General features: G+C 40.7%; 1 protein-coding gene across 4 annotated transcripts in view; it reads right to left on the reverse strand.

The window, feature by feature from the left end:
* PLD1 (phospholipase D1) overlaps window positions 1-22,335 on the reverse strand; it is a 203,859-nt gene that overhangs the window by 159,396 nt on the left and 22,128 nt on the right. The window lies entirely within an intron of this gene.

A 22,335-nucleotide genomic window follows, 5' to 3' on the forward strand; every position in this document is an offset into this window, starting at 1 on the left:
TTAGGAGGGCATAGATGTAGTCATTAAAAAACAAAGGAAAATAGGGGCACCTGGGTGGCTCAGTCGGCTAAGCATCCAACTTCAGCTCAGGTCATGATCTCACAGTTTGTGAGTTCGAGCCCTGCGTCAAGCTCTGTGCTGACAGCTCGCAGCCTGGAGCCTACTTCGGATTCTCTCTCTCTCTCTCTCTCTCTCTCTCTCTCTGCCACCACCCCTCATGCTCTATCAAAAATGGGTAAACATAAACAAGTTTTTTTTTTAAAGCAAAGGAAAATAACTTTCTACAATTTATTATAAATGACACTAATAACAATAGCTAACATCACTTAACACCTATGAAGCATCAAACTACAGTAGGCCTTTTATATGCATTATTTTAGTTAATTCTCATAAGAACCCTACAAGGGAAGTATTTATGTTTTAACCCATATTTTATAGATTAAAAAAAATAAGTCTTAGTGAGTCAAGTGATTCACTCAAGGCCCCAACTATTAACTAGTATAACCTTACAATTTTGCAACATAGTCGACAACAATCTCATATTAACGGCTATATACTCCCACATAGTTTTTAAATCTGATTACGGAAGATTTTAATTTGAATCTGAATATAGGGAAAGAAAACACAAGTAAGCCACTTAATCTAATAAACAGGTAATAACACTGAGTTCATTTTGTCTCAATCTCATGCCTCAGGACACTATTAAGAAGAAAGGGCTGGGGTGCCTGGGTGGCTCGGTCGGTTAAGCATCCAACTTCGGCTCAGGTCATGATCTCACGGTCCGTGAGTTCAAGCGCCGCGTCGGGCTCTGTGCTGACAGCTCAGACCCTGGAGCCTGTTTCAGATTCTGTGTCTCCCTCTCTCTCTGCCCCTCCCCTGTTCATGCTCTGTCTCTCTGTCTCAAAAATAAATAAACGTTAAAAAAAAATAAAAAATAAATAAAAAAAGAAAGGGCCCACACAGCGGCCAGGTCACATTCACCTAAGCAGTCTTTGAGCATCAAATTAAAATGTCCAGCTTTCTCACATAATGTATGATTCCATTCACATGAAATATTCTGAGTGGGCAAATCTAGAGAGGCAGAAGGTAGAATATGGGTTACCTAGGGCTGGGGGAGGAAAAAATGGGAGCAAGGGAATGAGTACGAGGCCTCTTCTTGGAGTGACGAAAATGTTCTAAAATTACATTACGGTGATGGTCACACAACTCTGTAAATACGCCAAAAATCATTGGGCTGTACACTTTAAAGGGGTTAACTTTGTGATATATAAATGTCAAGAAAGCTATTAGAAACTACTTTTCCAGGGTTCAGTATCAAGTGATCTCTAGTCATTCCATGTGGCTGCTGTCTTCCAGAATAAACATGAAAACCAGATGTGTAGTAAATAAGCCTTACCCAGGAACAAAATGTTCAACAATGAGGAGAATGAAGACCATGCCTATGAAGTTGGTGAGTTTTCCTTGGAAGCAGTTAACGGGCCTTCAGCCTCTTTCTCAAATGTCACTAGGTAAGTGCTGAATGGTATTAGCTTTTGATTTTTACCAAACCAGAAATAATGGAAATATTCATTCATCATTACTAAAATGTTTTTAAGTAGACAGAATGGAGTATTAGAAATAGCAATAACTGGGGAGTCAAAAGACCTCAAAGGGCCCAAAGACTCCAACTCAACTGGAACCTTGTGGCCTCTGGGACTCAATCATTCTAGGCTTCGGTATAAAATGAGGACTCAATCATTCTAGGCTTCAGTATAAGATGAGGAGGAAAGAGTTCTCGAGACACAATGGAAATCCATGAAAGTGTCATTCCTAGACTGATGTTTCAAGTATTTAAGTGAGCTTCCTCCCACATCCCTTATTAAATAAACTCTCTACCTTAAAATTGCATTGGCTATAACCACTGACTAAAACTTTAAACCTGATAGATAAAAATCAAAAGCCAATTTCCTAAAATAATGCATAAACGTAGTGAAATAATTGTTCTCCAAAGTAAAATTATCTCATCCTTTATAAAAATTGATCTCGCCTCATCTAACCTGTCACTCCTAATCTATTTTAATTTTTATTATAAAAACTATAATTTCTTATGAAAGGAAATCTTAGATTTACAAACTGAGGAAAATTAAAATCATTCTTAAAGCCGCCATCTTAATTAAATAGAATATGGGTGATGTTAACCTGCAATTAAATTTTGGTACATATTGTTCTCATTTTTTTCTCTTCTTAAGTAGTTTTCTTTTTTTTTCTTCAACTATAATGTTTAAAAATATTAATATGCAGAAAAGTATATAGAGAAGAAAATACAAACTACCAGAAAGTCTCAACTTCAAAATAATCCCTAAACCTCTATTAACTTAAGGTGACCATCATTTCTGCTATCGTCTTAAGCATAGTACAGACAGAGATACGTAGATTTTAAATAGGGCCAAGTACATGGTGCACAAATAGTTTAATTTTAAGTGTTTTAAATTAAATATCTGTCATCACTACTTGCTATAACACTTTTTCATATCATTGCAAAATTGTAATAGTTGCATAATGGTCCATCATACAATTTTCTTCTACTGTATGTTTTGCATACTTCCAACTTTTTATGATAATAAGTAATATTTCGGTTAGTATTTTTGTACTTAAAATGTTTTATACTCCTACCTGGAAAATTCCAATCTATTACCCTGTTCCTTTTGTGATTTCTCTATTGGTTTTAGAATGAGAAAGTGCTTCCCCATCCAAAGATCCAAATCTTTATTGTTTGACTTTTCTTTCCTTCTTTTCTCTTTAAACATAGTTCCTTAATCTATGGGCTATGTTTTCAAATACTGTTAAAGACTCCAAACTTGTGGCACTGGATGGCTCAGTTGGTTAAGCGCCCGATTTCGGCTCAGGTCATGATCTCACGGTTTGTGAGTTCAAGCTCGCGTCGGGCTCTGTGCTGACAGCTCATTCCTGGAGTCTGCTCTGCATTCTGTGTCTCCCTCTCTTTCTGACTCTCCCCCTCTCACACTCTGTCTCTCTCTGTCTCTCTCTCTCTCTCTCAAAAATAAACACAAAAAAAAAAGATTTTTAAAAAAAGGACTCCAAACTTGTCACACGTCTAAGTTTTAGCAAAAGCTAAAGTAAGCTATTTGCCCAACATTTTCAAATGCACATTTACGTTTTTAAAGGAAACACTTGTCTCATATTCTTGGCTTTCCACTAGGCCTCAGAAAGCCTCCAGGACTGACAAAATAACCAGAGCTTTGATTATCAGCAGGAAATCATACTGGGCAGGAATGAGGAGGACACTCATACAGGCCAAATTAAATTAAACAATCAGAAGATCCAAGTTCCTAGCCTTAGCAGTTTTATTATTTTAGCGTTTAAAAGTCTCAGAAGTTCCAAGATGAGCTTAAGTATGTAGTCAAAAGACAATTTTCAATGCTGTGGGCTGACTCTCCATGGTCATGACTTTCCATGGTCGCCATTGGTCTCGTTTACTGACCATGGGCAAACTCTGTATGTTGCCATTGGTCACCAGCAGAACAGGTGAGAAAACAGTACAAGCCCACCTCCCACCCAGTAGAGTAAGAACACAAAGGACATGCCTTACTGGTTGACAGTGAGTCAACAGAAGCATCTCTGAGTGTGAAGAGTGACACAGGTATCAGTGCTCACCTGTTTGTTTCTCATTAATAACAAATATTGGATTATAGCTCCCCAGAACATAAACTTCTTGTACTAAATTTTCTTCCCACCAGAGCACTTCTCTGAGGCACAGCACTGTTAATGCTGCCATCCGCTATGACTTGGGATAAATGACAGAATCTTCCTGGGACAGTTTCCTCAACTATAAAATGAGGATAAGGACAACTGGCCTCTTGGGGTTGTTGTGAGAAACAGAGAAGAGGCTCAGAACAGAGACTGCCCTTAGGGAATGGTTTTGGTATTAGTTGTTGTTATTACTATATTATTATTACCACCACTACCTCTACCATTCCTGCTAGGACTATTATTTCCACTCTACCTCCAGAAATGCCAGACTGTAGGAGTGCCTGGGTGGCTCAGTCAGTAAAGCATCCGACTTTGGCTCAGGTCATTATCTCACAGTCCATGAGTTCGAGCCCCGCGTCCAGCTCTGTGCTGACAGCTCGGAGCCTGGAGCCTGCTTTAGACTCTGTCTCTGTCTCTCTCTCTCTCTCTCTCTGTCTCTCTCTCTGTCTCTCCCCTGCTCATACTCTGTCTTTCTCTCTCTCTCAAAAATAAACATTTAAAAATATATTAAAAAGAAAAGAAATGCCAGACTGTAAAACTTAAATTGAGTTTTTCCAAAAGAAAGAGGGAACTGGATGGAGAGGACTATGGTCAGTCAGATCAGCCTCGGGAGTAAAATCCGCCCAGGAAGTCAGTTTTCCTGTCACTATTAAATACTGAATGTCTGGGGTGGGTGGCACCACAGTCCTCCCCACTTTCTGATACACAAGCACAGGACTCTGCGCATCGTCACCGTCAGTGAGCAGGGCTGAGCCAGAACCTGGGGGTTAGGCACAAGAAAGATCATGAATCCAAGGCCAGAGACGACAGACTAACACCTCCCCAAAGGGGCACCGAAAAGATCCTGACTAGGGGTGGGAATGAGAGCCACCTGGGCCATGAATAGATTTATCAAGGTTCAGCAGTCAGAAAACCAACCGACTCTTGATACCACAGTTACTTCTATGTATTCATTTCTTTCCTCTGAGTGCCTATCTTCTACCGCCAGTCAGTTCTCCCAGTGTGTGGGCCAGTTCATACTGAAATGGTTTGCCTGAGGATTTGTCTCCAACCTCGAAGCTCTGAATTGTTTTAAAAGAAAATAAGGATCACACGCTTATGCATTATCAGCTAGGTTCACAAGCCATCTGAGATTTATGAGACATCTAGAGTACTTTGAATTCCAACAAGAAAGCAGTTTGATATAAATTAATCAGCTCAAAGCTTCACTTAAAATTAGATGGTATGGAATGAGAAAAATACCCGTCTCTACTTGATTCTAGGCAAAAGGCAGAGTTGTAACAAAACCAAACTAGTCCAGCAAGATGAGAACAAGAATTACAATGCAAGTTTCAAACCTAGAATCAGGAATAAGATTTGCTTACTTTATCCTCAAATTACAGATTTCGAACACCCTACTGTATGTATGGTCTTTTTTTTCTCCCCATGTTTGAAGGAAATGTAATGAATATTCTTTGGGAAAACCCTAAAATCTGGCCTTCAGGGAGTTTCTCCTATACTTTGCTACATTTGTTTATTTGTGTTTCTACTCAGTGGTATTTTGTTTGGGTATCTTCTCTAGAGGAAAGGCTGTGAAGCACTTGGGAACACAGAAATTGAGATCCACCAGACACAAATGAGTTTCCTGTGAGCTTTTGAAGACTTTTATCTATGCCGACTAAACACAAGTAATAACCAGTGAGCAAAATGTTCTTAACATTGTTCTTGAAAAATCACTGGGCAGCAATAATCATGCTGACAAAAGTCCTTCTTTAAATTTTAAATTAAGAGCATTTAATTATTAATAACAGTATAATAAAGAGTACGTATATGCAGTAAGAGTGTATATTAAGCAAGTTACAGCAATCTTTGCCTTTTTGTCTTGTTTTGTTTTGAAAGCTAAAATGACCCAGTGGATTTGCTGTTAAGAAAAGACCTGCAGAGGCAGGGGCAATCATTAGCTATACAATTGTATCTTGGGGGTATAAAGTACAGTCAAATTTGTGATCCTGAAATGGCATGCAGTCATAACTTTATAACTTCAGCCTCAGCAGATATGGAAACTGTGATCCTCAAGGAAGTAGCGTCCTTAAAGTTTAGCATGTCACCGCAAAGATTTTTTCAAAGTTCTTTTTTCTGTCTCTCTTCTCCCTCAATTTTATTTTTTTGAACAGAGGAGAACAGGGAAGAACAGATCCCTTCCAATACACTGTAATTCCCAGCGGCGGGGGGGGGGGGGGGGGGGGGGGAAGAGCAGAAGAAAAGGGCAATAACAGGGGCATATTAGCATTATTTTAAAACACTCGCACATTACTTCCAACCAAAGCACACTTAAAGTAACATAAACACAACAATATTTTATAGAGTGTTACAAACTTTAAAACATCATCCAATTTACTCATGCAGAACAATTTCTTGCTGGATTGCTTTGGTGACAAATTAATTAAGGTAAAACTGCTCTCTAGGTCTTTAAGTTAATGAAATTAAAGAAGATACTCTCTTGGTACTTACGTACTGAATTTCGTGTTATTACTATTAGCAGTACAAGGCACGCTCCATTTTTGCCATCAGATTTACTCCAGAAGGAGTCTCGGATCGTGAGGAATTGCTCGAGAATGAAAACAGTGACAGCTATGCACCTGTACACGGTGCCCACATCAATAGTTATGTGGGTATTTTAGGAGGTATTCTAGAAAAATGTCAGACTCTTCAAAGAGAAAATGAAAACGGCATTCTGGTTTATTGAAACTCTAAGTAGGCCCAAGGGAAAACTGGGCACCAGGCAATTTTGCACAACGGTGTGAGGCACGACATCGCTAGCTGGAGGGTAGCACAAGGCCACCTCATGTTCAAAAACAGTACAATCAGCCATGTATAAAAATCACACTTATGCCTAGAAGACTTAACAGGAGGGCAGAAAGAAAGGAATTCGGAAAAAGGAACTAAAAATGCTTACAAACAAGTCCAAATCTCCGGACTACAAATCCACCACATAAATGCCATTTCATTCTAGCTCCCATGTGTATATAATATTGCCAAACAACGCATATGTGATAAGGAGAATCATAACCTCCAAACCTCCACGAACTCACATCATTTTCTACAAGAACACAGCGACGGCACAAATGCTATGCTGTCATGTAATCGCCCGCAGTCAGTAGAGAGAAAGTCTGACACATGCAGCAGAAAAGTTCAAAATGTTATTTACTAACCTGGAGCCCCTGTGAAAGCAGTCCCTCCATACTGCTTTACAGAAAGAATCTTTACTATGAAACTAATCTCCAAAGCAGCTGATCCAGCCCAGAGGGGAGGACTCGGACTACCCAGGGAATCCACAAACACAAGGAAAGCAGTTTGTTCGGAACTTGGCAACTTAAGTCATAGCCAAGCCCACAAAGCACTTTAGCCTATAAGCTTTAGTAATGAACTTGAAACCACTCCCCATATGTTAAATAGACACTGGGCTGCTGTGAGAAATAAAAACCACGTACACCATGAGCAAAGACTTCAGGTTCAATTTTGAACTTGCTGCCTAAGAAAACCATAACACACAAACTTAAACAAAGAGAACCCTTACTCCCTTCTCTCTCAGACGCTGTAGTAAAGTGACTCATTCATTTTAAACAGGAGGAATGCGATCCGCTCCCCATTAGGGTCATGAGATGAAGTTCAATGGTGGTGATGGTGTAACATATAGCACTGCAATTTCACTTTGCGTAAGAGGGACTCATGAAGGGACCATTGCTGAGAATCAAAGTTATATACCGTTTTCAAATTTTGAGGGGTAGCGTTAAATAAGCCTAATATCTCATTAATCACTAAAGTCTAAAAATCAACTTATGTTCGAGAGGAGTATGTGTTAAAAAAAAACCTTCTAATTTTTTAATATAGTTAACATACAATGTCACATGAGTTTGAGGTGACCAGCACAGTGAGTGATTCAGTATTTCTGTATATTATGCTACGCTCGCCTCAAATGTAGCTACCATCTGAGGATCATTCTAACTTACGACTCCCTCTTGGTGTCTGTAAATCTGAAAATCACTCATAATTCAGTTTTACCATCTATATTTAGGTTATGTTTACAAGATAAAAGATTTTTTGGTCGTATTATAGTTCTTTACAGTTTAAAATGGAACTGAATAGGACTCGCTATGGTTTCAAACGAAGAAATGTGAACTCATTTCTCATTCTAGAAAAGTACAATTGATAATTTCCTAAAGGCATTTCTATCTCCAAACAGTCCATAAAGTTCCAGTATATTGCTGAAGAAATAATGAAAATCCACGCTCTGCTTTTTAACACGACGTGTTCACAGTACCGTATACATAGTTTACCCCTAGTTTTCAACTCCAAGAACAGTGTCAGTTGTAATGGCTTACTTCACGACTTCACCTTGATTAAAAAAAAAAAAAAAAAAAAAAGACCTATTTCACGGTCAAGATTCTCTAATTCTATTGTTTCTTCTAAGACATAACATAGGACCAAATATTCCAAGGAACACTGGATTCATTTCCTGCCAACCAGATTTATATAGGTATTGCTGGTAAAATCAAGTTTCTCAAAACCGGTGCAACAGAAGACGTTAGCACATAAGCACAAGATAAGGCATGAAAAACCTGGAGACCCCCAGAGACCTGACATGTGCCCCATCTGCTTCCCCCACCCACTCCCAGGTGAGCTCAATGGTTTCTCCTGGGGTCACTTTAGAATGAGGGGATCAAGACAATCACCTCCATGAGAAAACTGGCCTCTAGATATGCGGCCCTTGCCTTAAGAAGGAGCCAGAACCCCACCTGGTGGCAAAACCAAGAAAAGGCTGGAACAATTAAGTTTCAGGGGAAGTACAACTTTGATGCTGGAAGAAAACACAATAAAAGCAGAAGACGATCTGTTATAAGGGTGCATTAATGTCACATACAATATAAGTGTGTGGTGAGGTTCAAGGAAAGTTTGTCCCCCCTACAAGAGCAGAATATTTCTTGAAGATATGAAAATGCTCATGCAAAAAAAGAAAAAAAGTGATTACACTCAAAACCATCTCTTCGGTAGTTCTGGTTTGCAAATATATACAATGATTTACATTCCCAGAAAAATCCTCTGATAAATAATGCTGATCCCTCCTTTACCCAAAAAGCTGCAAGTAAAATGCCAGTCAACATAATCTCTGAAATGGAATAAATATGGATAAACCCCCAACTTAACCAGCTAAGTACTGGTGGGACAGTGTCCATCACTGTATTAAAAGGCTGTATCCCTAAGATTTTTCCTGTCACAAGTATTTCCTTTTGTCTCATACAAGTTATTTCTGCCAAAAATCCATGTACAATATCAACGTCAATGGAGATGAAGAATAAATACTTGGTTTCAAATTGCACTAGAGTAAAAACCCAGAAAAAACAGTATAGTAGGATGTGACTTTTTTAAATTTTTTATTTTATTTTAGAGAGAGAGAAAGTGCATGAGCAAGGGAGAGGAGGAGAAGAAGAGGAAGAGAGAGAACCTCGATGCCATGACCCCTGGGATCATGACCTGAGCCAAAATCAAAGGCAGGACACTCAACCAACTGAGCCACCCAGGCACCCCAAGCAGGATGTGACTTCTTAATAAGCCCAAGCCACATCACTGAAACTAAAGCTAATAGCTAATATTTAAGTTCTTGCTATAAGGTAGGCATGGTTCTAAACTGCTCTACAAGTATTAACTCATTTAAATCTCACCACTGTTTTTTTCCCCCCCACCACTATCTTATAATACCAGCCTTACAGATGAGAAAACCAAGGCACCTAAAGGGTAAGTACCTTGCCCTTGGTGGAGCTGGGATTAGAACCCAAGCAGTCTGGCTCTGAAGTAAGTGTTCCTAACCACGTACTTTAATCATTCTGTCCTTCTAGGTGCATACCACTTGGGAAACCCTGCCAGACTCTGGTCAGACACAAGGGAGGGGGAGTTGGGAGAGAAGAAATGCTCTGTAGACAGTCCTCATGATGGTGTAGACCGGGCAAGGCTTTGCAGGGAAGCAGCCACAGAGCTGAAAACAGAAGGCCACATGGCAGGTAAGGGATCCCTAGGCAGAGAGCACCCATTCAGCCTTCCAAAGAAAAGGGGGAAATGGTGAACAGGCCATTGAAGGGACCACAGGGAGCAGAAGAAAATGGTGCAAGAGAGGCAGGAGCCCTCTGATGTCATATCACAGAGGCTAAGAGACATCAAGAGAGTTTAAACCAGAGGGCGCCTGGGTGGTTCAGTCCATTAAGCTTTGACTTCATCTCAGGTAATGATCTCGCTGGTCTTGAGTTCAAGCCCTACAACAGGCTCTCTGCTGCCCCACGTTGGGCTCTCTGCTGTCAGTGTGGAGCCCACTTTGGAACCTCTGTCTCCCTCTCTCTGCCCCTCCTCTGGACCCATGTGTTTGGACGTGCACTCTCTCTCTCAAAATAAACAAATATATAAACATTAAAAAAAAATTCTTAGGAAAAAAAAAGAGAGAGAAAGAGAGAGAGTTTCAATGGTAAAATGACCAGATGTGTGCACTGGAAAGATAAAGTAAGGATCGAGGTCTTTTGGAGTGGGTGGGTGGGTGGGTGGGGTAGAAATTAAGACATTCCAAGTAGAAGGAAGGGCAGACCAGTGCTTTCAAATGTAAAAGTTTACACTTTCCCAAGCTTCCCCAAGGACGCTGGGTCAGTAACGCAGGCAGCAGTGGCGCTTGCTAGTTCCCTTGCTCAAGCCGGGTTTGGGGCCTGAGCCAGGTGCAGGTTGTTGAGGCCATCTGCAGAGCTGGGAACACGGGAGGAGGAGCAGAGGGGCACGGAAGGGCCCAGGAGTTGGGACTCTGGAGGCCGAGTGGGAGGTCCGTCGGGCCATCCAGGGTGGATGTGCAGGAGATACAGGTCTGGAGCTCCAGTCCCCTGCCTGGATAGAGGTGCACATCTAGTAGGCACTGCAGAGAAAGGATGGCTGCAGCTGGAGGGCAGCAACAGGGGGTCTGCCCCCAAGAGCACCAGCCACAAGAGTAAAGGGTAAAGGATTTGGGTTTTTTTTTTAATTTTTTTAACGTTTTTATTTATTTTTGAGACAGGGAGAGACAGAGCATCAACAGGGGAGGGTCAGAGAGAGGGAGACACAGAATCCAAAACAGGCTCCAGGCTCTGAGCTGTCAGCACAGAGCCCGACGCGGGGCTCGAACTCACGGACCGCGAGATCATGACCCGAGCCGAAGTTGGCCGCTCAACCGACTGAGCCACCCAGGCACCCCAAGGGTTTTTTTTTTTAATGTTTATTTTTGAGAGGCAGTGGCGAGGAGGGCAGAGAGGGGGACAGAGGATCTGAAGCAGGCTCTATGCTGACAGCAAAAAGTCCAATGTGGGGCTTGAACTCAGGAACCACGAGATCATGACCTGAGCCGAAGTCGGATGCTTAACCAACTGAGCCACCAAGGCGCCCCAAGGGTAAAGTCTAAGGCAAGGTGTTTCGGAGGATCTCGAACAGAATTCAAAATGTGAGTGGGAGAAAATTTTCATTTTAATTTTTACGAACCTCCAACTGAAATTGAGGGTTTCCTTCTTTTACAAATGCAGGCAACAATCCATGCTAAAATTAGCCATACTGGTAACTTATCACAAGTAGAAATCAAAAGATATCTACATATCACATTACAGTTATTACAAGTACCTGTACATTTGTAACAAATGTTACAAAGTAACATTTCCACCCATCTCTACTTCCATATGACAGTAGTTCCCACACCTGCCACTAGTTCTTGGTGTGGAATGCATTAATAAAGGATATATGTAACAATACCACATATCTTTTGCTCTACAGATAACTGTATATCATATCATTGGCTTCCTTTGTAATCCCGTGCATTTGAATTTTAAGCATTTAAGTTTAGACATTTGAGTTACACATTAAACATTATTCTGAAAAGGGATACATTAACTTCACTAGAATGCCAAAGGTGTCCTGTGGCGTGCGCATGCGCGCACACACACGCACACACACACACACACACACACACACACACAGAAGTAAAGAACCTCTATCCGATTTAAGGAGGAAAAGAAAAAAAAAAAACACAGGGAGATATTTCAAAAAGGAATTCAGAAAAGGGGGGACATGGTATGAGATGACCCAGGATTCAACCCAGGACCTCTGACTTGTGTTCTTTCCTCCACCAACTGCACACCCTAAAAATAGTCATCCCTTCATTTGTGTCAGCAAAGTGCTTTCACATTTATCAGCTCAGTAGCTCGTCACAAAGACCCAGAGTAGGAAAAGTCTACCCCAACTGCCTGAAACTTCAGAGAGGCCGCAGCCCAGGAAGACACCACTCCCGGGCAGGGTGGGCGTGGGGGTGTGGGGAGGACTTGGCATCCGCCACCTGCTCTATGGGGCTGCAGCCCTGAGCACAGAAGAGTACATGAGAGTCCATCCCTTGTATCAAATCAGCTAGAACCCGATCCAGAGAGGAAGGAATAGCGAGTACAGAGCTTACTGAGTGCATCCTGCTTCTCTCCAGGCTTCCATCTGCAGGCAAGGGTAACAACTGATTTGCATTCTTTGCTCAAAGCTCTTTCGTTTAGTTCTGATTGGCGATCCAGGGTGAGTTACAAAATTTACAGTATTTCAACTGTTCAATTTTCCTTTGGCTATAACCAGAACAGAAGCCTGTACTTAAGCAATTAGTCTGAAATTAGATAGACAAGCCGAAACAATACCCTCTCTGTTCCCTCCTCGCTGTGCCCACTAACTGGCGTTCATTATTTAATCTGTGACGCGTGTTGCCAGGGCTGCATTAACAACAACATCGCTTTTTGTCTTCACATCCACTCCCTACTCTGCAACATCTGTCGTGGCTCATGTCTATATTTTATTTATTTTCCTTCTTTTACTTTTATAGGGTCATTTTCTTAACTGCCACAAATTGCTTTATAATATATTCTAACCCCCCAAAAGGTAACAACATTTTGTAACTTGGTAATAAGAAGAAACTTAAGGTGTAGGTACAAACACCCTTTTACGTTACTGCAATTTACACAAAATTGTATCATTAATATTTTATGATATATTTAATCTCATGGTTGACTAAATAACCTATCTTTATTTTTTAATAACCTGATCAATTCACAGAATACCTGGCCCCTTCTCATACAATGCATGCATTTCGTTTTTAGAACGTGGCTTTGGGGCACCTGGATGGCTCAGTTGGTTGGGCGTCCGACTGTGGCTCAGGTCATGATCTCGCGGTCCAGGAGTTTGAGCCCCGTGTCGGGTTCTGTGCTGACAGCTCAGAGCCTAGAGCCTCCTTCGGGTTCTGTGTCTCTTCTCTTTGCCCCTCTCCTGCTTGCGCTCTCTCTCTCTCTCTCTCTCTCTCTCTCTCTCAAAAATAAATAACATTTAAAAAAACATAAATTATTATGTTTATTAATGGGCCTTTAATTTCTAAGTTCCCTATTCTTTCTTTCTTCAATAAGGAGCCATAGTAAAAATGATCACTTGCCTTCTACTCCCATCACCTAAGAACTAGAATGGGAATTCTTGTGAGTAAAAAAGAAAGTTCAAAATTGGTTTCCAGACCCTGGAAAGGAAGAATGGAGCCCTCCTGCTGCTGCTGCCTGTCCATGGCACATGGAGTCAGCACAGCCATCCACTGTGAGTGCCCTGGAGGGTAACTCCCTGGCCACCTCCCCTGCAGGGGAAGGAAGGACTGAATCTGGCAGCAACAAGCCCCTGATATGTTACCTTCTTTCCTAACCACCCAGAAGCACTTCCTGCCTAGCTTGCCCAATCTACGGAAGGATTCCTGTGTGGTGGCACTTCCTGTAGCCTCAAGCCACTTACTTCTGTTCCTACCCTATTTTCTTCGTATTGCTCTCAAACAGCTTCTTCATTAGACATCTTCCACCAGTCCCAATGGCTTATTCAATTTTTCCAACCCCCTAAGTTCTTCCTCCCCTTTGGGTTTGTGCCATTGCCCCCATCTGTGATGCCCTTCCCTTGACGACCAGTAAAAGATTAAAATCCTCCCCAGCTTTTCCTGGGGCAGCCCAAACCCACATCCTCCCCAAAGCCTTCTCAGATCCACCTGGCTTAGGAAAAAAACATTTTTATTTACTACACCTAGAACAATCAGCAGCAAATGTATTAGGAAACTAGTCATACCTGATGACTTTTCTATTATTGTCTGGTTTGGTTATTTAAATATCCTATGGCGTTTAGCATTTCATGTAGTTATATCTATCTCCTCCAACTAAGTGATCAATAACTGGATCATAGATTATACCTCTAAAATCAACCATTGTAAAAAGCATATGCCAGGGAAATTAATACTACCTTATATGGCATTCATATTTCTGTGTTGTTTTATGAGACTTAAATCATTCATATTATTAAATAGTAATTATAATAACAGCCAACACTATCTTACTACACCCAATATTTTATTTGACATTCACATCTGCCCTATGAGGTAGGTACCATTACTTTCCCATTTCTCAGAAGAGAATGGGACCAGCAAGGTTAACTTGCCCACAATCATCCATCTAACAAATATTTATGGAGCACCTATTATATGACAGGCATGGCTAAGAGCATTAACAATTCCAAGCAGAAATTCCTTATCCTCAGGGAGCTTGTATTCTACTAGGAGAGAAAGACTATTAACAATTAAATATCAAACCAGATAACGCCCTTAGGTAGGGTAGTCAGAAAAAACCTCTCTGGTGAAATGATACTTAAGCAGAGATCTGAATGGAGTAAGGTAGTAAGCCACGTAATTATCTGGGGGAAAGATTCCAGGCAGAAGAAACAGAAACAGCAGAGGCCCTGAACAAAATAAGCTTGGAGTGTTGAAGAACAACAGAAAGGCCAGTGTAGTCAGAGTGCTGTGAAAGAAAGAGCAACAGAAGAGAATGAAGTCAGAGAACAAACAGGGAGGTCTGATCACATAAGTCTCTGTAAACCATTGCACAATTTTTCCCCCTAAATACAATGGGAAGCCCTGAAAGGTTCAGGGGACTGAAGCCATCAGGGGAATGAAATGCTGTGACATTTTAAGATTTTTTTTAATGTTTTATTTATTTTTGAGACAGAGAGAGAGAGAAAGGGGATGAATGGGGGAGGGTCAGAGAAAGGGAGACACAGAATCTGAAACAGGCTCCAGGCTCTGAGCTGTCAGCACAGAGCCCGACGCGGGGCTCGAACTCACGGACCGCGAGATCATGACCTGAGCTGAAGTCGGCCGCTTAACCGACTGAGCCACCCAGGCGCCCCAACACTGTGACATTTTAAAACTCCAGTTGTGTGGCTAACGAACAGACTGGGACAAAGACTACTTAGGAGAATCCTACAGTAAGCCAGGTGAGAGATGTTGGTGGCTTGGACTAGAAGGACAGCTACATAGAGAGATCTAAGGTATGTTGTGAAGATAGAACCAAGAGCATTTTCTGGTGTGGGTTGCCGGTCTTCTGTGTGGGGTGCAAAAGAAAAAGAGGTGTCCAGGAAAACTATAAGATTGGCATCTGAGCAACAGGGAGAAAAGCCCATTTATTGAGCTGGCAGCACAGTGGATAATAGAGAGTAAGGAAGAACAATACATTTCAGAGGCAAATTAAGAGCTCCATTATGCATAGATTAAGTTTGTTTGATTTACCTTTTAGGTGCCCAAATGAGGATAACTAAGAAACTGTATATGTAACTCTGGGGTTTGCATCTATAAGTCTGTGATTCTGAACTGAGATATAAAATTGGGAGTCAGTTGGCTTTAAATAACATATTTATACCATTTAACTGAGAATGGATAAAGCATAGAAGTCTAAGGACTGAGGCTCAGGCCCTTTAACATCTAAATGTTTGGAAGAAGAGAAGGATACAGCAAAGGAGGCCAAAAGGGGGCAGATAGTTAGATGGGAAGAAAACCAGGAAAGCTTGAGGAATAGAAGCCAGGTGAACAAAATGCTTCAAAGATAGGATGATCAATTATGTCAAAGGCAGCTGAGAAATGAAGAAAGAGGATGCCTGAACTTGCCATTGGATACAGCAGCATGGAGGTCACTGGTGACTAGACAAGAGTGGTTTCAGGGGAATGGGGCCCCAAAACCCAAATGGAGTGAGTTCAAATGAGAATGTGGCTACAAGACCTTGCTGAGAGGAATGAAAGATCTAAATAAGTGGATATACCATGTTCATGGATTTTAAAATTAAATACTATTGTTAGTTCTTCACAAACTTATCTAATAGATTCAACAATCCCAATCACAAACATCTCACTGGACTTTTCTGTAGAAATTGACAAGCGAATTCTAAAATATGTATAGAAAAGCAAATGACCTAGACTAGGCAAAGCAATCATAAAAAATAAGACCAAAATTGGAAGGCCTAAATTACCTGACTTTAAGACTTTGACAAGTGAGTCTACAATAATCAAGACAGTGTGATACTCACATGGGATTAGCAAATAGACCGATGAGACAGAACAGAGAGCTCAGCAACAGACCCACACTTACAAGGGCATTTGAACTTTCACCAATCAACAGAGAAATCCAATAGAAAAAGAAAGAATTTATAACAAATGATGCTAAAACAACTAAATACCTGCATGACAAAAATAGATAAATCTCAGCTCCAACCTCACACCACACACAAAAAATTAATTTCAGATGGATTACTGCCCTAAATGTTAAAGCTAAAACTATAAAGCTTTTAGATATGACATAGAAAGCAATAAACACAAAAGGAAAAAAAATTAGACTTCATCAAAGTTAAACATTCCTATTCATCAAAAAGACACCAGTAAGAAAACACATAGGTAAATCACAGGCTGGAAGAAAATATATGCAAATCATATATCTGAAAGAGGACTACAATTCAATAAAAAGAGAGCTAAATATTTAATGGGACATTTCACAGAGGAAGATAAACTAATGATTAGTAAGCACATGAAAGAGTGCTTAATGTTAATATTCATCAAAGAAATTTAAATAAAAAGTAGAATGAAATATCTCTCTCTCTCTCTCTCTCTCTCTCTCTCTCTCTCTCTATATATATATATATATATATATGCCCCAGAATGGACAAAATCAAATGCTGGCAAGAATGTAGAACAATCAATTCTCATATACTGTTTATCTGAGTGTAAAACAATACAACCATTTTAGAAAAAGTTCTGGCAGTTTCTTATAGAACTAAACATATACATATATATATATGTATATATATGTATATATACGTGTATATATACATATATACATATATATACGTGTATATATACGTATATATATACATATATACGTATATATACACGTATATATATACATATATATACATATATATATACATATATGTACACGTATATATATACATATATATACATATATATGTATATATATATACACACCCATAACTCAATAATTTCATGCCTAAGTGTTTAGTCAAGAGAAAAGAAAGCACATACCCACAAAGGACTTTTGTGTTTGTTCATGGCAAGTTTATTCATAATAACCTGAACTGGAAACAACTCAGATGTCCATCAATAAGAAAATGAGAAACAGGGGTGCCTGGGTGGCTCACTCAGTTGAGCATCTGATTTCAGCTCAGGTCATCATCTCATGGTCCATGGGTTCAAGCTCCATGTCAGGCTCTGTGCTGACAGCTCAGAGCCTGGAGCCTGATTCAGATTCTGTGTCTCCCTCTCTTTCTGCCTCTCCCTCAATCACACTCTGTCTTTCTCTTTCTCTCTCAAAAATAAATAAACAAACAAAAATTTAAAAAGAGTTGGTATGATTTTTCATCTCAACAAACTGGCTATGAGAGAAAAATCTATTCTCCTATGTCTTAACACATCCCTTCTGGTCTTATATTTCCCAATCCTAAAGAGAATAACTTACTACTTAAATACCACATTAAAGGGATCTGAAGAACCTAAACTTGAAGTCATTCCTTCAAAAGAATTTTTTTTTTAAAAATATTTAAGCATTAAGTCACCTCTCAAGGAAAAAAAAAAATGCTGTCACTGTTTCAGACATTCAGAATCTTAATGATTTTTTAATATTTATTTATTTTTGAAAGAGAGAGAGAGAGAGTGATAGAACATGAGCCGGGTAGGGGCAGAGAGAGAGGGAGACAGAGGATCTGAAGCAGGCTCTGTGCTAAGAGCAGAGCCCAATGTAGGATTCCACCTCACAAATCACAAGATCATGACCAGAGCTGAAGTAGAATGCTTAACTAACTGAGCCACCCAGGCACCCCCAGGCATTCAGAATTTTGGATGGACTACTAATTGGGTATTTTAGAAACTGTTTTAAGACACCACACACTCACTGGCATTTAAGCTCTACAGGAAAAAGTCCAGATTCCCCAGCCCGGCCTTCTATTCAAGTCCAGGCCTTTACCACCCCCTGCACAAACATCATGTTCCAGGCATGTGACTGCCCCCTTCCTCCTACAAGACCCCTCCTGCCTCACCTCTGATCTTCTGCTCTTGCCGTTCCCTCCACCTGGGCCATCCCTTCCACTTGCCCAGTCTCTGCCTATGCACATCCTCTTATCCACCCATCAGGTTCCATCTCAAACACAGACTCCAAGCCAAACAGTGACCACAGTCCTCTGGAACTGCCAAAACTCTGCATCTGCACCTCTTAAGATGGCTAACCAGTTGTAGCTGGTATAGCTGTTGGGTACCCATAGAATCTCCCTTCTGACACAGAATCATCTACTATTTCAATCTGGAACTCTTCACGATTTATCTTTGCATTGGACTCCGAATGCTTCCCACAGTGCCTGGCATAATACCTAATCAGTAAACAGCTGTTGACAATACAAGTATACATTTCAGAGGGACTAATAAGGGAAAGTTCAACACAATGGTGGGTGTGCCTATTTTTAAGCTCAGCATTCTGTGTCCAGTAGTAAGTTAATACACTTAGAGATCCAGATTTTTTAATCGTGGGCTACTGCCAAATTATCCTTCAAAAAGTTTACCCCAACTGAAATGCCCATGATGAGGTTCCAACAATTTATGTATGTGCCTTACCTATACAACAGCACTGTCCATCAAATATACAGTGTGGGTCATAGATGTGAACCTGGGTGGCTCGGTGAGATTAAGCCCTGCATTGGGCTCCATGCTGACAGCATGGTGCCTGCTTGGGATTCTCTCTGTCCCTCTCTTTGCCCGCTCTTGCACTCATGTTCTCTCTCTCTCTCTCAAAAGAAACAAACAGTTTTTAAAAAGTAAAAATAAACAAGTGAAAATAATTTCATGACATTTTATTAACCTAATTTATATCCAATATACTATGTAATTTCAATATATGATCCATACAAAAATTAAGGACATATTTTACATTTCTTTTGTGCTCAATCTTAGAAACCCAGTGTACATTTTACACTTAGAACACACCTCAGCTTGGATTGGCCACATTTCCAGTGCTTGATAGCCACACATATCCTTATCAAACTAGACAACACAGGTCTAGAATGTCCTTCCATTCCTACATCACTATAGAATGTATCTGCTATACATATCAGATATATATGTATATCTGATATCACATATATATGATATAGGTATATATATCTATATCTATATCACATATATAATACAAAGCTCAACCTGACAAAATGTCAACTGGAATAGGTAACATGGGAATTTCTCTACCAATTCTGGTCTCCCATGCAAATATTCTAGCCAGGCAAATATATCTTACAATAAATGCATTGCCTTGTGGTTATGTCTCCTGCTAATTAAACCCTTTATTAATAAGTCATCATTGCCTTAAATCTTCCATTCTCTGTCCATCCATTCTTTGTTCCTTATACATTCACTCAAGGCATCCATCTAGCCCTTCATTGAACAAGCAGTCATGGAATGCACATCCCCAGTACACCACAGAGAGTAAGAAAATGTGGTCTTGGCCCCGGGGAAGCTCACAGTCGAATTCTCACAGCTCATTCTGCTTTTCCACTGCTAGTCTCTCTCTGAGATGCCCAAGGCTGCAGGTCTGTGCAGAAGTACCTACTAACAGGAACCTGGCTAGGGTTTTACGGACTTTGTATACAGTAAACTAGGCTGTCTGGTGAATTTCCTTCCTTAGAATATGGTCATCTGTGTTCAACACAGACTGACTTTCCAAATTAGATATGTTGAAACGGCCTATCTGCACTGAGTATTTTTACCCTTTTTTCTTAAGATCAAATGACTTTCTGTTGGCAATTCCTGCTGGGTTTTTTTTTCCATTAAATAAATACCTGGGTGCCCCCAAGTGGCTGATGCTTCTCTCACACTGTAAGAACTGAGAACAAAATGCAGCAACCAAGAAAAACCTCACAACCATAATACTAACCTAAGTGAGAAGGGGATGAATTTAATAAGCACCAGGAAAGGAACCTAAAGTCTATTTGCAAACTATAATGTACCTGATGTCAACATGCCCAGAAAAAAAAATTAAGGATATTTTTCCTTTTTCAATGTTCATGGTAGGGTCTTCATGGATGTGGTGGTTGACGTTCACGGTACAGTGTGTATTTCAGGGAGGGGGCAGTGGTGTTTCCAGTATAAACCGCACAGGCTGATACAGGGTGAGGGCAGACTCTTCCTATGAGGCAGCAAATTCATTGGGCCTGAATTTTGATTTGGGAAAAGGGAATACCTTCTCTTTCATTATCGAATGAAATTCAGATAATACAAGAACAAATTTGGACTAAAAAAAGAGACAACAATTTTTTTAATTATTATCACTGCCAGCCTGAAGAACAAAAGGAACCTTTGTGTTTGTGAGTGCGCCTGCGTTTTCTCTGTGTGAGGACTAAAAGAAGGATGCCGATGGGTGATAGACATAAACAGGATTATCAGTTTACCAACTGCTGAGAAACCAGGTCAGGCCCACAGGCTGACAACACCAGGGAGGCGGCACGGAATAACTTTCCCTTAATGCACAGGAGGCTCTGATCACTCATACAGCTGAATCCATTCAGTCAAGAAACCAAACAGCTTGCCTCTGCTTTTCTAACTTCCCAAATAAGAACAAAACCCGGCAGACACAAACAACATAGCAACAAACAAAACAACAAACTTTGATTACACATTCTTTGAATGGTTCTAAAAAAACCTTTCATGTCTCCTGAACACTGACCCGGGAAAGTACCATCAAAATGAGGATGACACTCAGTTCAGTCCTAGACAAAAATAGCTTTGACACATTTGCTGATCTGTGGTTCTCCACATACACAAAAACACATCACCCCCGAGGACGCTCCCACTTCCTAGAGTTCTATTTATATACTTCTACTGCCAAGTCCAAGGTTCTGTCTGCACTTAAATTCTCTGTGGCCATTTATAGAGGTTGGTTTGCATCCATTAGTAAGACTGCTTATTTGAATTTTATTTCTTCGATCCAGTATCTACTGAATACCTGCTCTCTGTTATGCACTCTGCTAGGCACTGGGTATTCAAAAATGATAAGACAGACACTGTCCTCAAAAAGCTGGCAAACTCATGAAGGAGGCTGCCTATGTGGCCCAACAACAAAAGTATACTGTGCACCCACAAAGCTGTGCATCAAAGGGCTGTGTGAACAACAGTGGGGGGCAAAAGTGATCCAGCATGCAGGAAAAATGGGTGGTCAGGGAAGACTCCAGGAAAGCATGGGATATTTTTATCTGTAAGTGGACAAGGGAGGAAGGGCATCTTATTCAAAGAGCCCTAAGGCTAGAGAGCACATGGCATGGTCTGGCCCTGAGAATCTTGGCACAGAGCGGAGAAAGAGCGAAGTAGAGAAGATGTGTGTATAAAGCCACGTGACTGCCACATTAAGAAAGGTCTTGCTATGGTCTGATTGTTTGTGTCCCCCCCAGAACTCAGATGTTGAACTTATAACCACCAAAGATAAATGGACGTAGGAGGTGGGACCTTTGGGAGGTTCTTAAGTCACACACTTTTTTTTTTAGATCGGTCACTCATGCATGCAACAATTCTTTATCAGCACTATGTGCCAGACATGGTGCTAGACGTTATACTGGAGACAGCACAGCAAACAAAGCACAGCACCTGCTCTAAGGGGGCTGTCATTGTTGGCAGCAGAGGGGAGGGAGGCTGCAATAGCAAACATACAGCATAGAGCTCAGAAGAAACAGCAGAGCAAGTGATGGAGCAGGACAAGGTCCTACATTGGAAAGATGGCCAGGGAAGGCCTCTCTGACAGGTTATGTTTAAGCAGAGAGGAAGGATATAAACCACATCGCAGTGGGAACCCTTCAATTCATATCTCATTAACTGCAGCAACATTCACTGCCCTTCTCAGAATCTATGTCCACTAAGGTCTATGACCTTAGTAATTTTGTTCCCATCTGCTGTTAAACCAGCCCCCAAGAAGATCTAGGTTCCTCATGGAATGTTCAGATGTGTTCTCAAAACCTGTAGTCTGTTCCCTCCTGCAAATCCACAGTTATGAAATCTCCACTCATGGGTTATACTAGCTCTGGCAATTTTGTGCCTCCTGGGCTCGCAGCGACTTTACCAATCCCTCCACCCACCTGACCACAAGGTTTCTGAGAAAGTCTCATTGGACACTAGCTTGGCACAGAGTAAAGTTCAATAAATATTTGCTG

Source organism: Lynx rufus, unplaced genomic scaffold (genome assembly GCF_022079265.1).
Source record: "Lynx rufus isolate CCGP_SWC_20201006 ecotype Redwood Valley unplaced genomic scaffold, mLynRuf1.p SCAF_5, whole genome shotgun sequence".
Taxonomy (NCBI): domain Eukaryota; kingdom Metazoa; phylum Chordata; class Mammalia; order Carnivora; family Felidae; genus Lynx; species Lynx rufus.